Genomic DNA, 14,922 nt, shown 5'->3' on the forward strand with positions numbered 1-14,922 from the left:
AATTCCTCTAATTCAGCTTTTCTGTGTGTGTGTGTGTGTATGTATATATATATATTAGAACCTGCTTTATTCGCTAAGGTGAATGGATGGAAACCTTCCATAAGAGGTGAACCCTGTAAAGTTTGTCATCTGGTAAAAGCATGACAAAGCTTTCTGATGGTACTAAAGAGAAATACATGAATAAAAATACAACTACTGCTTGAGCTTTTCCTGCAGATGGCACTGGTGTTACTTAGATAAGAAACATTTTGTGTTCAGCAGCTTTTAGTTCATTGTGCACAATGGAAAGGCTCATATGTACTAGGAAATTAAGTAAATGTCTTGCAGTTAGTAGTCACTTATCTGTGCATGATTGAACCCCAGCATAGCTCAACTGGTCATTTTGGAGGTCTACTTTTCAATTAATGCATCACATGACAAAATCCAATAGAGTACTCTTTTTGACCAGGGAAAGGGTCTACTACTAAAAGCACATTTCAAACTTCAGGCCCATCCTCCCAGTTGCATCTACATGAAAAATCCAGCCTTGTCTGAAAATGCATAAATAACAAGGAGTTTAGAGGGAGGTTATATGATTTTTTAAAGTAAAGAATCCTAGGAGATTTATTCTGAAAATGTTAAGAAATTCAACAAAGACTTATTGAACGCTTATTTGAGGCAACGATTGTACCAGACTGTTATGGAGAGTTCAAAACTAAGTATAACATGCATCTTCTCAGGTCTCTCCAGCTAATTGCAAAAATAGATATTTGCATAAATATGTGAGGTATAAATGTGTAGGTCCATTCAGGCCATTATAATAAAATACCACTGATGGGTAGCTTATAAAGAACAGAAATTTATTTCTCATAGTTCTGGAGGTTGGAAGTCTGAGATTAAGCTGTCATTATGGTCAGGTGAGGGTTCTCTTCTAGGTCACAGACTTCTTGTTATATCCTCACGTAGTAGAACGGGCTAAGGGTCTCTTGGGAGCCCCCTTTATAAAGCACCAATCCCATTCTTGAAGATTCCACTCTTATGACTTAAGCATGTCCCAAAGGCTCCACTTCTAATTCCACCCTCTTTAGAAGTTAGGATTTCAACATATGAATTTTATAGGTACACAAACATTCAGGCCGTAGCATACAAATTAGTTTTATAAGTGCAATAGGAATAGGGAAGGAAAGAGTAAGGAAGGAATGTTGAAGTGGACTTGAGGTGGACCATGAAAGGAGGGCCTGCCTTCAGCTAAATGTGAAATGGGAAGGAGCAAAATAGAATTCCCAGTGAGAGAACTGTAACAGCAAAGCAGTGAGCAAAGCAGATTTAGAGAATGGTGTTCTTTTTGGATTTATTGATTTATTCAAGGACTGATATTTTCTATGCTCTGTATTAGGTGCTCTAAAACCTAACTGTATGCCACTTTTGTCTCAGTTAAGGCTTCTATAACAAATATACCATAGACTCAGTGACTTAAACAATAAACATTTATATCTCACAGTTCTGGAGGCTGGGAAGTCCACAGTCAAGGTGTTGGCAGATCCCATGTCTGGTGAGAACCTGCCTGCTGGTTTGCAGATCTTCTCATTATATCCTCATAGTTGAGATCAGAGAGAAAAGAAGAAAGCTTTTATATATATATATTTTTTTATAAGAACACTACCTTTAGGGGATCCCTGGGTGGCTCAGCGGTTTAGCACCTGCCTTTGGCCCAGGGCGCGATCCTGGAGTCCCGGGATCAAGTCCCACGTCGGGCTCCTGGCATGGAGCCTGCTTCTCCCTCTGCCTGTGTCTCTACCTCTCTCTCTCTCTCTCTCTCTCTCTCTCTCTATCATGAATAAATAAATAAATATTAAAAAAAGAACACTACCTTTATTGATAAGAGCTTCTCCCTCATGAGCTAATTATCTCCCAAAAGCCTTACCTCTAAATACCATCACAGTGAGAATTAGGCTTCAATATATGAATTCTGGGGGGACACAAACATTTAGTCTGTAGAGACGTTTTAGTTCAGTGCTCTTGGGTTATTTGAACTCTTTGTGCCTTTGTTTCCAATCAGTAAAATGGGGTAAGAGTATTTACCTGAAAGGGTTTCTGAGGGTATTAAGTGAGCAAACACATATATAGTACCTAGCCATAGTAATAAATATTGCTTTAATCATAAAAATAAATGTTAGATGTTATTTGTGTTTTATGCTAGTGATTCTCTAAGAAGAATTCTAATTCTCTCAGAAAACTTAGAATTAAGTATCCTTACAATTTAACATACAAGAAAATTTAGGCTTAGAAAAATTAATTAACTTGCTAAAGATAATACAGGGTACTTTCTTTAAAAATAGAAGTATAACTGACAGTTTAAAATTGTATATATTTAAGGTGTATAATTTGATGATTTGATATACAGTGTATTTGAAATAGTCACTATAATCAAGCTAATTAACATGTCCATTGGTACAAGCTGCATTTGAAACAAGGCTAAACCTATTCTTTTTTCTTCTTCACCATTCACTTTTTCATAATTAAGTTGATTGTAATCAGTCTCAGTGGTGAGTGGATGGCAAGAAGCTACAGTAGGATTTAGAGATTGTAGAGACTCAGAGTTGAGGCTTCTAATGCTTGGTTGAGGGTTTAAACTTTGTTATGCAATGGAAAATAATTTATGGGCTATCATGGACATTGCCTGTCTCCCCTGGAAATAATGAAAGCCAGTTGAAGTCTTCAGAAATCAATTAAGTGAGGTTGAAGGGTAATTTAAGAAAAAAATATTCCAATACCAAATGTTCAACAGCCATTCCTTTATCATTTGGGGTTCTGGTCTAGGTGAATGTTCTTAAGATATCAGGCTGGTCTTATCCAGGGATATAGTCAAGAGATCTGAACATGAGAGAATATTTAACTTTTAGATAGAGGCTGAGGTAGAAGATTAATCTGAGTGGTTAGGGGAGAACCAGGAGATATTTTGAGAGCCATCGATTCAGATAATAGGAAATGTTCAGCAAAGAACAAAGTGTTGACTTCTGTAAGTGATTGAGCAAGCAAAAGACCTGACATGATTAGACTTCCTGAATAAGTGAACATCTGTAACAGTTGGCAGAACAGATTTAGTCCAGTGTTGGGGTTTCAAACTGATGGGTGAAGTAAAGGGAGATTGAGAACAGTAAGTGCGGACAAGTATAGATTAGACTGATAAGAACAAAGTTTGGAGATAACAGAAAGATAGTTGTAACAAGAGAGAAGCATTATTACCCAAGGGGAAGTAATATCACTGAGGATTTTCCTTTATTAGAGAGAAGGGAGAATGGTAGTAATTCAGGGGATAACATAGCAAAAGAGACTAAAAAGGGACAGCTGGAGAAGGAGAAGAGCAAACAATTGGTTATTTTTGGATGAGTATGAACATGATGGTCACAAGAGCATCAGAGGAGTGATGAGTAATGTCAAATGCAGAAGAGAAATCAACTAAGGTATCAGTGGAGGAAAGAAAACAGAAGCTGTGTGGAGAAACTTCTTTTGAAGAGCTTGAGGTGCCTAGTTCTGAAAAGAGATGAAGCCTCAGAGGTGATGGGTTTTTTGTTTGTTTTTGTTTTTAAGGATAGGAATGTGTATATAGTTTTTAAGGAAGATGCCAATAAAACTGAAGCCAGAGGAAGAGATTAAATGACGAAGTAAGGTCAGAGAATGATAATCAAGAATCAGGGAAGGTTTAGTCATCCAGTGCAATGAAGATTGGAAAAGAGAAGAGTGACATGGATATGTTTATGAACAAAGGTAGAATATTGAAGGAGCTTTTTTTTTTTTTCTTCACAGAGGAAATCAAGTGACCAGGGACTATGAAATACACTCTGAATTCTCATATATAACACATTAAACCCTGACTGATTCCCTAGCTTTCATCTCCTGCTCCTTTCAGATTCAACACAACACCATCTAGAACTCTTACCATGCTATTTATATACTGTGTTTTTACATGTGATGCTCCCTCTATTAGAAAGTTCTTCAGATAATTTAACACCACTTCACCAGTTCTTCAGATGCCTCTGCTGTTCAAGCAGAGTTTAATGTCTCTCTTGCCTCTTGAGCTCTATAAAACTCTCCCAAACAGACTTTATTAGATTGTCAGCACCTTAGGAACAGGGACCATTTTCCAGTTACCTTATTGTTTCTAGCTGCTGGCACACAGTAGTTGCTCAATCAATATTTGTTGAATTTAATATATTTTCCAAACAACACATTTGTGTGTTTTTAAAAGTATTTTGTTAGCAGTTGGAGATGATTCCAATATATATACTTCCAATTTATAAAGCTAAATTAGAGGCAGATTTGATTTTAAAACTGGTGGAAATGGTAATTTACTGGCTAAATCACTTTTAGGTGCATACTGTCTTCGTTTGACTCATGTGTAGCTGCCATTTTGTGTGGATCATGGGACATTAAGTGGTGTTAAATTATCAAGGGCAGAATTTAATTTCTGAATCTAAAACTTAGGCTTGCCAGAACTATGTTCAATAGATACCTATCAAATAGCTAGTAGATTTTATTAAATAAATAGACGTGCATACTCTTTATGGGTAGACTGTCTTTTTTTAGGAAGTCATTTTACATCCCTCTGTCTCATTTACTTCTCTCTCAGTGAAGTGATTCCATCTGTTAACTTCTTTTCTACAATATAGTTCAGAATTGATCAGGTTACATTTGATTAGTAATTTTTACTTACAGAAGAAAAGTACTATATAAATAATTATTCAGCCAAAGGAAAAGTTCTTAGTCATGTGCTGGCCTTTCCAGTGGATGACTACACATGGATAATACCTGCACGAATCATCTTTGTATGCAGTCCTTTAATAAATAATATAACAGGTGCTTTTGTTTTGATTTAAATTAATATGCATGTATTGTCTCTGTTCTTTAAATGATCAGTTCTCTCTTCTCTCTTATTTAGATCACTTTAGATGCTTCCATCTCCCTTCTTCCATAGTTTGTTCTACTTCTCATCTCAGTCCAAGATATTACTTCCTGATCTTTGTATTTCCTTCCTCAGCTCATAGAGTTTCTCACCACCTGGAGTGCAAACACTGTCAACATGTATTGATGGCTTTCATATTATGTGTTGACAGTGCTACTACTCAGGAGTGGGGATGTGGTCAAAAAGACAGATATGACTGTTAATCTTTTCCAGAGTATATTGCTGATAAGAAACATTCACAGGAGACTTTTCTGTTCTTGTTCTCAAGGTAACTTTGGTGTGTACACCTCACTTTTTTTCCCCAAACATATACTTTTGCTAAGTTTCTGAAAGCTTTGCTTGATATCATATCCTAGTGTTTTGCTTCTGTGAGTTTTACTTAGCAGGCATGCAAAGAAATAGTGGTGTTGACATTATCTATCTTATTTAGAATATTTTATCCAGAGCCCAATCTACTGTGTAATTTAATTTAATTTAATTTAATTTTTTTGTAATTTAATTTTAAATAATAAGTTGAATACAAATGGAAATAGTGTCCTGTCTTATAAAATATTTCCTGGAGCCCCTTTCTTGAGATTGCTGTGACTATCAAAGTACACTATTACAGAAACATAACCTTATGTACCACTCCATGTTTGAATGTGCATTGGGAGGGCAGGATCCAAGATAAAATGCAGTCACATTGTATTTTAAGTTTTTCAACCATAAAAAATTATGTCTGTAATGTGATTTTATATAAAGATTGTACCATGATATTAAATAAAATTGATTTCTTAATTAATATATATAAATACAATTACTGCTGTATTCAGACTATAGAGATCATGAGCAAAGAAAAATGGATTAAATTGACTAAGCATGAATAAAGTAGGAAAAAGTAGCATAGAATTAGAGGAAAATAAAGGAGAATATGTTTACAATCTTTAGTTGAAATAATTATAAGACACACTGTAGAATATTTAGCAGAATAAATAAATATAATCATATTGAAGTTTTAAAACTTTTGTTTAAATTGGACACTATAAAGTCAAGACAAGCACTACTGAAAAAAACGTTTACAACTTCTTTATCTCTTCACTTTCTTATTCATTCTTCCAGCAAACATTTATTGAACCTACAATATGTGCCAGATGCTGTTTTAGGCCCTGGGGATCTAACAGTGAACAAAGCAGATAAAAAAATCTTCTGCCATCACAGAGTTTACAGTGGATCATATTCAAAATATATAAAGAACTCCTCCAAACAACACAGCACAAAAACACAACAGGAAAATGAGCAGAGGAAATGAGTAGGTAATTCAAAGATAAAGTGCATAGAACCAATGAACATTGCATGTCCTAAAACCTCATTGTACCTCTTAAGTACAAATTAAAACAATGAGATAGTAAATGTTCCTCAGAAAATTGTAAACAATTAAGAAAGATTGAAAATCCAATGGCAGTGGTATTGGGCATAGGATAGTTTCAAGCATTTTGGTATTCAGGTAAGTTAGTAGTCCTTTCAGGAAACAATCTGGTAGAACCTTCCACGCAACACCTCCCAAGTATGTATCTACTATGTACTGAATGTTATTGTGTCTACAAAATTCATATCTTGAGATTTTTGCTTCTAATGTGATGATATTAGGAAATGGGGACTTATGGAAGTAATTAGGGTTAGATGAAGTCATGAGGGTGGATCCTTTCAAAGAAAGACATGAGGGAGCTTACTTTCTTTGTCTCTGCTATATGACATCACAATAAGAAACATGCTCTCTGGGATCCCTGGGTGGCGCAGCGGTTTGGCGCCTGCCTTTGGCCCAGGCCGCAATCCTGGAGACTCGGGATCGAGTCCCACGTCGGGCTCCCGGTGCATGGAGCCTGCTTCTCCCTCTGCCTGTGTCTCTGCCTCTCTCTCTCTCTCTCTCTCTGTGTGACTATCATAAATAAATAAATAAATAAATAAATAAATAAATAAATAAATAAGAAACATGCTCTCTGCAAGCCATGAAGAAAACTCTCACCAGAATCTCACAAGATAGCACCCTGATCTCAGACTTCCAGCCTCCAGAATTGTGGCGGAATAAATTTCTCTTCTTTAAGCCACTAGTCTATAGTATTTTGTTACGGCAGTCTGGGCTAATATAATATCCTAGGAAAAAAAATAGTGTATAGTCATGTTCATTGAGTTTTATGGCATTTTTTCCAATGGTAAAAAATGGAAGATGACCAACCAGAAAACAATAAACAAAATGACAGTAAATACATACCTATCAATAATTACTTTAAATGTAAATGGTTTAAATACTCTAATAAAAAGACATAAGGTGGCTAAATAGTTAAAAATCAAGACTCATTATATACTGGGGACAAGAAACTGAAGACCTAAAGACAAATGTAGACTGAAATTGAGGGAATGGAAAAAGGTATTTCATGCACATGGCTGTGAAAAAAAAGCTGGTGGAGCAATACTCATATCAGACAAAATAGACTTTAAAACAAAGACTGTAACAAAACAAAGAAGGGTATTACCTAATGATAAAAGGAAGAATTCAAGAAGATATAGCATTCATAAATATTTATTCACCCATTACAGGAGCACCTAAATATATAAAGTAAATATTGATAGACACAAATTGACAGTAATATTAAAAATGGAGGATGCATGAGGGAAGATGAATAGATGGACCACAAAGAATTTTTGTGACACTGAAAATACTGTGTATGATATTAAAGTGGATACATGCCTTTATATATTTGTCCAAACCCATAGAATGTGCAACACCAAAGAGTAAACTCTAATGTAAACTATGAAATTTGGGTGCCAATTATGTGGCAGGGTAAATTAATCAATTATAAGACATATACCATTCTGCTGCAGAATGTTGAGAATAGGGGACACTATGCATGTGTAGGGGAAGGGAGTATAAGCAATATCTCTGTGCCTTCTGCTCAATGTCATTATGAACCTAAAACTGCTGTAAAAAAATCAAGTCTTTAAAAAAACAGGAGAGAATAAAACAAAACAAACAAAACAAAATGGAGGTAACTCAAATATCCATAGTGGGTGGATTTGTTAAAAGAGAATAAAATAACGCTGAACTGTTATAGCAGATCTCTATTACTGACATGAAAAGATTATTAAGAAAATAGTTAAGGAAAAAATATCATTGGTGTATAATTCTATTTATGTAAAATAAATATAAGTACACAAAGGTCACATATTTTATATGTATATATGTATTTATGTATTTTATATGTGCATATATCAATACATATTAACAGTAAAGCTAACAGTGATTACTCATTTGGAAAGAAAAGGGGAATTGGATAGAAATCCAAGGAACATTTACCATTATTTGAAATTCTATGCAAGGATTAATTTAATAGTTATATAATTAAAATTATTTTAAATAAAAACAAATTCAGAAAACTAAAAAAAGTCAATGAACGAAAAAGAAAATTGGCAGCTGAGAGTAATATGGGGATTGAGTGCTCCAAAGTACAAGAACATAGTGCCTAGTCAAGTTTTTCTGATGTACAGATTATATATTGAAGAGTGAGAAGAAAAAAACCTGAAAAACTGTACTGGAAATGTTTGTGTAGGCTTTTTAGGGTTGGACTACAATGTGTGGATTAAGTGTAAAGCAGAAGTATGAGGTTATTGGACCTATATTTTATGAAGTTTTACCTGTTGTACAAGATACATTGGAGACTCTAGAAATGAGGGCTAATGTGTGTGTGTGTGTGTGAGAGAGAGAGAGAGAGAAAGAGAGAGTGAGAGAGACAAATTTATTACATCTTACAAAACAAACTTACAAATACACTACTAGTGGTCAAATAGAAATAACTGGACACACACATTTCTGTGTCCACATAATTTTTCTATCTACATAATTTTTCCATCTTGGCTACTGCTATATTTTATATACACTTAAGGAGAGACATTTCATTTATGTCCAATTATGCTTATTTCAAGATGTCAAAATTATTAGAAGTTAGCAAAACTTTTATTTAGTTTTCAAGAACACTTGTGCTTTTTTCAATTCCCTTGACTTCACATTCTTAAGAAACCATGAACCTTATATCAGGTCAAAAAGACAGATGATAACTACTTCAGCATCTATCTCAAGATATCTTTCTGACTTCTTTAACTAAAAAAGATGGGTATTGAGAAAGTCATCAGTCACTACTGCCTTTCCTCTACTGGTGATAGAGATGGAGTCAGTCAACCTGAGCACCTGCCTGATCAGAGGACTAAAAGGGACTTTTGACATGGGAACAAATTTCACAATATAGTTCTCCCTCCAGGATGCATCCTTATTTTAACTGTGAACTCTCCTTATTGTTTTTAAGAAGGAAGTTGATGTTTCTATCTCAGGGGAACTGTCTACTTTTTTCTATGCTGTTTTTCATCACCAACCCTTTTTAAGGTTATGTCTTATAATTTTAACACAAAACTGCATTTCCCAATTGCATTCTCACCTCCTATAACATGATTTTATACTTAATTAATTAATTAGTTGGTGCACAGTGTTACATTAGTTTTAGGCGTGTAACTTCGTGATTCAACATCTCTATTAGTTACGCCATGCTTGCCACAAGTGTAGCTGCCATCTCTCACCATATAAGGCTATTAGAGTATCATTGACTATATTCTGTTTGCTGTGCCTTTTATTCTCGTGACTTACTCATTCCATAACTGGAAGCTTGTATCTTCCAGTCCCCTTCACTCATTTTGCCCAATTCCTATAGCTTCCTCCCCTCTGGTAACCATAAGCTTGTTCTCTGTACTTATAGGTCTACTTCTGCTTTTTATTTATTTATTAATTTGTTTTTTAGATTCCACATATAAGTTAAATTATGTGTCTTTACATAATTTAAGACAAATTATTGTCTCTGTTTCACTTATCTCACTTAGTATTATACCCTATAGGTCCATCCATGTTGTTGTAAATGGTAAGATCTTATTTTTAATGGCTGAATAATATTTTATTGTGTATATATATTATATTTTCTTTATCCATTCATCCATTGATGGACATGTAGGTTGCTTCCATATCATGGCTATTATAAATAAATAAGGCTGCAATAAATATAGAGGTGCATATATCTTTTCAAATTAATGTTTTCATTTTCTTTGGGTAAATACCCAGTGGTTGAACTATTGGATTATATGGTAGTTCCATTTTGAATATTTTGAGGAACCTACCTACTGTTATACACAGTGGCTATATCACTTTACATTTCCACCAACATTGCACAAGAGTTCTTTTTCACCACATCCATGCCAACACTTGTTTCTTGTCTTCTTGATTTTTTAGCTGTTCTAACAGGTGTGAGGTGATATGTCATTATGGTTTTGATTTGCATTTCTCTGATGATTAGTGATGTTGAGAATCTTTTCTTAGGTCTTTTTTGGCCATCTTTCCTTGGAGAAATGTTTGTTCATGTCTTCTGTCCATTTTTAATTGCATTATTTGCTTTTTGGTGTTGAGTTGTGGAATTCTTTATATATTTTGGACATTTATCCCTTACTGGATATATAATTTGCAAATATCTCCTCCCATTCAGCAGGTTGTGTTTTTGTTTTGTGGATGCTTCTCTTCACTGTGCAAAAGCATTTCATTTTCATATGTGAAAATATATGAATAGTTTATTTTTACTCGTTTCCTTTGCCTTAGGACACAGATCTAGAAAATGTTACTATGGCTGATGTCAGGGAAATTATTGCCTATGTTCTTTTCTAGGATTTTTATGGTTTCAGGTGGCACATTTAGGTCTTTAATCCATTTTGGGTCTATTTATGTGTACAATGTAAAGAAGTGGTCCAGTTTCATTCTTTTTCATGTAGCTCCCAGTTTTCCTGGCACCACTTATTGAAAAGACTGTCTTTTGCCCATTGTATATTCTTGTCTATGTTGTCTTAGGGTAATAGGCCATATAAAAGTGGGTTTATTTTCTGGGCTCTGTATTCTTTTCAATTGACTTATGTATCTTTTTGTGTTAGTACCATACTGTTTTGAATTTGACAGCCTTGTGGTATATGTTGAAATCCAGAACTGTGATCACTCCATCTTTGTTCTTTTTTCTCAACATTGCTTTGGCTATACAGGGTCTTTTATAATTCTATACAAATTTTAGAATTATTTGTTCTAGTTTTGTGAAAAACACTGTTGGTATTTTGATTGGGATTGCATTGAGTAGTATGAACATTTTAATAATATTAATTCTTTCAGTCCATGAACATGAAATATCTTTCTATTTATTTGTGTCATCTTTAATTTATTTCATCAGTATTTTATGGCTTTCAGAGTACGGGTCTTTCACTTCCCTGGGTAAGTTTATCCACAAGACTTTTATCCTTTTTGGTGTAATTATAAATGTAGTTGTTTTCTTAATATCTCTTTCTGATACCTTGTTATTAGTATATAGAAACACCACTGATTTCTGGGTGTTAATTTTGTGTCTTGAAACTTTTCTGAATTCATTTGTTACTTTTAGTTTTTTTTGATGGAATCTTTAGGGTTTTCTATGTATAGTAATATGTCATCTGCAAAGAATGACAGTTTTACTTCTTCCTTGCCAATATGGATGCCTCTTATTTCTTTTTGCTTTTTCTCTAAGATCAGGAACAAGACAAGGATGTCTACTCTCACCAATTTTATTCAACATAGTACTGAAAGTCCTAGCCATAGCAATCAGACTAAAGCCTGATGTTAAAAGTTAAAAAGGGAAAAAGAAATCTGTTTTCTGTAGCACATATTTGCTGCTACATACTTGCCAAGTTTTCAAAAGTGAAATTAAATTGGGGATGGTAAATGAAAATAGTGTTCTATTGATCTTTTTTTCAAGTTCACTTAATTTTCCTTCTCCTCTCCATTATCAGCCTCCTACCTCCAACAATACCAGTTCCTGCTGCTCACACTGTATTTAATTGGACAGACATTTGTTCAGTGCCTACTAAATGCAAGTCCCAGTGTAAGAGCGCCGTCCTGTCTTAATTATAGTTGGCAATCCACATTTAAAAACATTAAAAAAGGAAAGCAATACAGTGGCCAAGAGTTCTTAAGCATAGGATACTTTCATCCAACAAATACTGAACACTAGGTACTATGGACACAAACATGCTTTAGATGGCAACTCTGCCTTTGAGGGGCTCAGGTATACAGGGAAGCCTAAAAGTAAACATGCCATTTTAATACAATATCATAAGTGCTGTAACAGAGGTTTTTAAAGATTCTGCATGAGTTCAGAATAAAAGTAGACTCAATTCATGTGGAGAGAGATCAAGGAAGGCATCATAAAGGAGATGACACTCAAATGACCAAGGAAAAGTGCAATGAAAAGGGAGAAAAGGCTATTCCAAGCAGTGTGCGTGTCATGTGTCAAAGTAGAGAAAAGGAAAACATTTATTACTTAGGGAAAAGAAAATTGTTCAGTGTAGTTAGAAAATAGAGGTAATAGAGGGGAGTTTGGGGAAAAACTGGGGATGTGGAAGGGCTGAGTGAGGTACTCTGCTGGTGGGAATGACATCACTGTTTTTAATGTTTTACATATATGTTCTCTAACATTTACTTATCGCAAAAATTCTGAGTATTATTACCCCCATTTTACACAAAAGAAATCTAAGCCCAGATAAAGTAAAAACAAAACCAAAAATATCTCAAGTTATGTAGACAGAAAATGGCAGAGGCAAGATTTGAATTTAGGTATAACCCGGCCTTAAACTTTGTATTTTGATTCATGGAAGAGAGGACAGTAAAGGGAAGTCTACTTGTGAAGAGGCTTGTATGCAGTGGAAATTTAAATTTTTTGTACATGTAGTAGGAAGCCAAAGAAACATTTTAAGTAATAGGATGAATAGTCTATCATATAAAAAGAGGAAAACATGGTTTTTCCAGGATTTCTTTTGCTAACATTAGTCCTATACAGTCATTGGTATTAGTTAAAGATTTTACTAAAGTCATATAATTGGGCAGGAACAAAATATAATTAAGTTGTTCTATGGTAAGTAGATGTAGTCATCTACATAGAACTAAACTAAAATTATCATTTAATTTAGGAAAGCACCCTGGAAAGGACAAAAAAACTAAAGCTAGCTGACTGCATGATTTTCAGTATGAATATTCTCAGCTCCTTGAAATTTAAATGAATTCAGAACAGAGACCAACTCAAATAAATGTGTAAAAGCACTGCTTCTGTAATTATTTGGGGTTAATGTCAACACAAGATCCAAATAAGCCCAGTATGATATAATGACTGTCTTAGCCAGGTTTTTCAGACTTGGTGATAGATTCAAAATCTGTATAAATTTAAAGCAATCTATATAAATTTGTTAGCATCAGATGGAAATCAGTAATTACTTCCTTATATGTACTGATTTTTATCTGAAACAAAAGGCATACTATAATCTCTTGTGCTATAGGAAATAAAGTATAAATCAAGAAGGGTCCCTATATTAGGCCCTATGATGTCCTTGAACTATGTACAGAGAAATTCAATTGATGTTAAAAGCATAATGGTCTGTTATGTGACAAATGCCTTTCTTTTCTTTCTTTCTTTCTTTCTTTCTTTCTTTCTTTCTTTCTTTCTTTCTTTCTTTTTCTTTCTTTCTTTTTTCTTTTTCTTTCTTCTCTTTCTTCACTTTCTTTTCAATAAGTGAAACCATTGATAAGATTGATACATTAATCTTTTCATATTATCCTCTATTGCAAAGTATGTATGTTATAAAGGAAATCTTAAAATATAAATTGACTTGAAAATAATTTTTTCAAAATGCAAAAGTGAGGAAATAATACGTTTTTTCTCTGAATTTCAGATGATGATTGTAGGTTGAGTAGACTCATTCAAGCTGATTCTTCTACTTTGAAATCTGAGTCTTCCACTTACTAACTAGGTGATCTGAACAAGTTAACAGCTCTGAGGTTGAGTTTCCCCAACTGGAGAATGGGAATGAAATTCCTTTCCTTTTAGACCTGGTAAGAAGGTTAAATGTGTTAATGTGTAGGGGATGGTAGAAGCTCAGTTCATGCATGGATGCTCCCCACCTCCCTGTTTATGGAAGGCTATCTGGTTGTTATCAAAATATGCAGTCTTCTGAGAAATATATTTGTTTGTCCAAAACAAACTAAAGATGATTATAGGTGTGAATCTTAGACTTTATCTGAATATTCAAATACTGTTTCATATTCATACTACTTATTCGAAAGTCAGAGTTCTGATGCTTCTTCCTTCTTTGAAGCAGTTACAGTTTATCAAGAGATTTTTAAAAAGATAACAGCTGGACAGGTGGTCTGCTCACGAAGAGATCCTTACATGACACATGACTTATGAAGATGCCTTCTTTACTCCCCAAATCTAGTTTGAGATTCTTGTTATGTATAGACAGCTTGTCTAATTGCCAATCTACAAGAATAAAACAATCTTACTGTCACCCTTATGACAGTTTTGAAACCAAGCCAAAAATGTTTCAAAGATGCCCAGGATAACTCTGCCAAGAACTAGGATGAAGGTCTGTCTTTTTCTTTAAATTTATTTATTTTTTCCCTTGCAGCTGACTTGGGGATCTGCAATTTACTGGTTGCCATGGAAATGAGTCACATGTGTGAGTTCCCGTGGCAAAAATGCCATCCTGTGAATGGTGAATATTCACGGTGGCACCAGGCTGGATCATCTCTGCTGAGAATAGTCCAGCTCTAAAATGACCAGAATCTTAGTAGTCATAGCTGTAGCAAAGGGCACTGTTTAAGTGAGTTAAAAAACAATTGCCTAATAAATTTTTCTACTGACTGGAATGGGCCTGGTTAGACAGTAAGTTCTCCAGTGCTGGTGTGTCATGGTACATATTTACATTTTTACCAGGACACATTGGTTTCTTTTTTCAAATAACAAATGCACTATTAATAAGAATACTGACTTGATATATTAGTATTAATTAGTTTTTACTCAGTCAAAAGTCACCTTTGCAATTTTTAAAGCAATCATGAAATAAATCTCTTT

General features: G+C 34.3%; 1 long non-coding RNA gene across 1 annotated transcript in view; it reads left to right on the top strand.

The window, feature by feature from the left end:
• The first annotated feature begins 13,746 nt into the window (after positions 1–13,746).
• LOC112657394 (uncharacterized) overlaps positions 13,747–14,922 on the top strand; it is a 28,173-nt gene continuing 26,997 nt past the window's right edge. The window contains exon 1 of the long non-coding RNA XR_003134976.3: positions 13,747–13,901. This is a non-coding gene — a long non-coding RNA (uncharacterized LOC112657394). The remainder of the gene's footprint in view (positions 13,902–14,922) is intronic.

The sequence above is a fragment of the Canis lupus genome, chromosome 8, assembly GCF_003254725.2.
Source record: "Canis lupus dingo isolate Sandy chromosome 8, ASM325472v2, whole genome shotgun sequence".
NCBI lineage: Eukaryota > Metazoa > Chordata > Mammalia > Carnivora > Canidae > Canis > Canis lupus.